The following is a 3,325-nucleotide window of genomic DNA, read 5'->3' as shown; positions in this document are numbered from 1 at the left end:
CATGACAAGGGTCACAGTAGCAAGTCTATGACCACAATTTTGCCCCCTACCCTCCCTCTCTACCATAGTCCCTTGCAATTCTCTCTAGCAATGTCTAAATGTATTTGATGTATTCTACTCCTTGTGAATGCAAAAAATGTGTGTCGAAGAGAATACCCATCATTGCCCAATTTCTATGCACCAATAATCTCCTCCATAGGAATGGTGAGCATATGTGTTATTGTGGTGGCATTCATGTGAAGCCCATTGCATTTTGCAAGGCCAAGAGACACCCATCCAAGTTCCACCTTCAATTCAGTCCCCTTCTACAGTCCAAACAACATCGTCCAAATTTGTGTTAGAGCCTCTATCTACTAATAAGAGGCAGCATTTATTTGCAAAAAATGATGCACAATCACCCAAGAAGAAATTCTCTATGAAGGATTATTCATCTCTTATAAAGGATGTGTAGTAGCTATCAATCTCTACCTTGTGTGCTATGTATTCCAGCTATCTATCCCTCATATAGCATCACTTCATCCGATATTCAATAGTGATGGATATAATATCCATGCTAGAATGCAGCTATTCATGGGCCTTGCTTTGATATCTTTGTTGCAGATGACATGGTCCACTATACGTAGGAGTAGGAACCTAAAGGGGAGGTTTAGTCCCAGTCAATGATTTCAAGCCTCCTCTCCACAAGCCAAGCAAAAGAAATCTAAATCCAAAAGAGCTTAGCAAAAACCCTCTCATGAGCACTAGCCCCTGTTGAACCACCTATAAAGGTACAAAGAAAGAAAGTGGTCAAGCAATGGACCATAAAAGACATGGCTTAGGATCACAAAGGAGGATTTTCTCTTAGGAAGTGTGCTAACAAATATGGGATGAGTGACTTAGTGATTTTGAATTGGCAAGCGGGGTGGACCAACAAGAAGGCAAAAGGAACCGGCAACCATGCTAATAGTAGAAGAAGAGAGAGGTCTTCTTGAGTGGTGGTTCATAAAATGTGATTCAAGCCATGGAGTATCTATGATTACTCGATGTGAAGTTGAAGGCCACTGAAATATGTCATACTAGGCATATAGTATTTAGTCAAGGTATTCCTAGAAAGAGTCTGTGGGAATACTTTTGCAAGTGACATCCTAATTTGGTGTTCCGAGTAAGTGAACCCTTGGAGCAATCTAGGGCCATTAGTTTTTGGCCAAAATTTGTAAAGACCTTCCATGAGAACTTGAAGACCCTTTACGAGCAACACAATTACCCATCAAGAAACATTTGGAATGCCAATGAGACGGGATTCCAAGGCTCCAAAGATAAAGGCATGAGAGTGCTTGCATGGAAAGGTACAAGAGTTGTATATGGGATTATCATAGAGAGTGGATGATAGTTTTATTTTTTGTCAATGTTGCTATTAATGTAATTCCTAGATGCTATATCTTAAAAGGAGAGAGGGTTGGTCGCAATTATATCCATGATTGTGAAGAGGGAGCTGTCATGGCCATGTAAAGAAAGCTTGGATGACAAGGGAGTTGTTCCATGCATAGTTGGATCATTTCCATAAATGTATTGATGAGTTCATGGGCTTTGCAAGTAGGAACTTGCTTATTCTTGATGGCCATGGTAGCCATTTTTCTATTTCAATTGTTGAGAAGGCTACTTCATGGGGTATAGACATCATAACACTCCCATCCCACACTTCTCATAAGCTTCAACCTTTGGATGTATCAGTGTTCAAATCATTGAAGATCCATTTCTGTAAAGAAAGGGTAGTTTGGTAGCATCTGACACAAAGTATTCAAGCATCTAAGGGTGACTTAGCTTCAATAGCAACCAAGGCATTCCAAATTTCATGTAGCAAAAGCAACATCATAGCTAATTTTAGGGCTACCAGGATATGGCCACTTAATCCAACAGCTCTACAATTTGATGGGATGCCATCTCAACACATGAATGACATACAATTTGAAGGGATGCCATCTCAATGCATGAATGTCATTGGAAGTGATGAAGGGGTGACAAAAGAGCTTCCATCACAAGTTTCCATATACTAATGGAAGAGCTTGCAAAAGATCAAGCCTTGACATCATTGGGAACCAATGAAGCAGTGTCTAGTCATGTTGAGCCCATGCAACATGTAGTCCCAAGTCCTTTTGATGATGCCAAAAGGATCCTAGACATATTGTGCTTGCCACCAATAGAGTTTTTACCCCATTGTGTGCCTAGGGAGGCATTTGTGGACTATACCAATAGCTATATTTTGACATCATACTAGTACATTGAGAGCTTGAAGGCAAAGAGTGCCAAAAAAGAAACGATTGCCAAGGCCAAGGAGGAGGTAAGGCTCGAGAAGGAGCGTAAAAGAAAAGAGAATTTGATAGCAATAGAGCTACACAAATATCAAAGAAAGGAAAAACCACATGCAAAGCTTGCAAGAAGGGCATGGGAAGCTAAAGAACTAGTAGTAGCTAAGGCACGACTTCAAGTAGTCTTATGGGAGCATGTAGGAGTTTCTGATGATAACCCTTTGCAATTGCACATTATTGTCCTCGCCATTGGATGGCACAAAGGGCATGTCTAGAGAATCTCTAACAAACACGAGCACAACATGCCATTAATAGCTCGACACACTATGTATCACTTCCTAAATAGCCACTAATAGAAACACATATAGCTTCATTGCACTATCCTACTATCCCTTTTTTTTGTATCTACTATGCTATCCTACACCAAGCTAGTAGCCAACCTTGTTGAAGATCTCAGTGCTTGTATAGCACCCTTTTTTGGAATCACTCTGAATTTTTGGTCAAATATAAGGTGCAATTTTTTTGCCCGTAATGTCTATCCTTGCTTGCATAGCTACCAACCATTCGTATTTACATCCACTATTATTGTTTCCTTTAATGGAATCTTTGCAAAGTAATTAGCAACAAAAGAAGGCAGAGGGTACTAGTGAGAAGAAGCTCGATTGCATCAGCCTCTCTATGTCGCTTGATCATCCATATCTTCAATTTAGCAACCTTGGTCTTTGGAACATTAGGCTACAATATTAAGTAGGCATGTGTACATTTTAAAATCTAAAACTAAACCGTTGAATTGACATATACTTGAATCTAACATGACATCAATTCTTCATTACATTCAAAGTAGCTCACAAAGTCTCCCAAAATACAATGAAGGGTAGAACAAACCAATCAACGATTGGGACCTCCACCATCTCTACTAAGCACATGAGCTTCAAAATGCATATCCACCCTAGCCACAACATCCATCCCACAAAACACCATACACATACCTATTTTTTTCACACAATTTAGATCTTTGCCCAATTTGTTGAATGCCAAAA

General features: G+C 39.8%; 1 pseudogene; it reads left to right on the top strand.

Moving 5' to 3' along the window:
• The first annotated feature begins 1,000 nt into the window (after nt 1–1,000).
• LOC148026710 (MFS-type transporter clz9-like) lies at nt 1,001–1,760 on the top strand (annotated as a pseudogene).
• Nucleotides 1,761–3,325: the final 1,565 nt, after the last annotated feature.

Source organism: Lygodium microphyllum, chromosome 13 (assembly GCF_053477565.2).
Source record: "Lygodium microphyllum isolate KBCC chromosome 13, Lygodium_microphyllum_v1.1.10, whole genome shotgun sequence".
Taxonomy (NCBI): Eukaryota; Viridiplantae; Streptophyta; class Polypodiopsida; order Schizaeales; family Lygodiaceae; genus Lygodium; species Lygodium microphyllum.
Note: the sequence above shows the minus strand (reverse complement) of the source record. Positions and strands in the feature narration are given on the sequence as shown.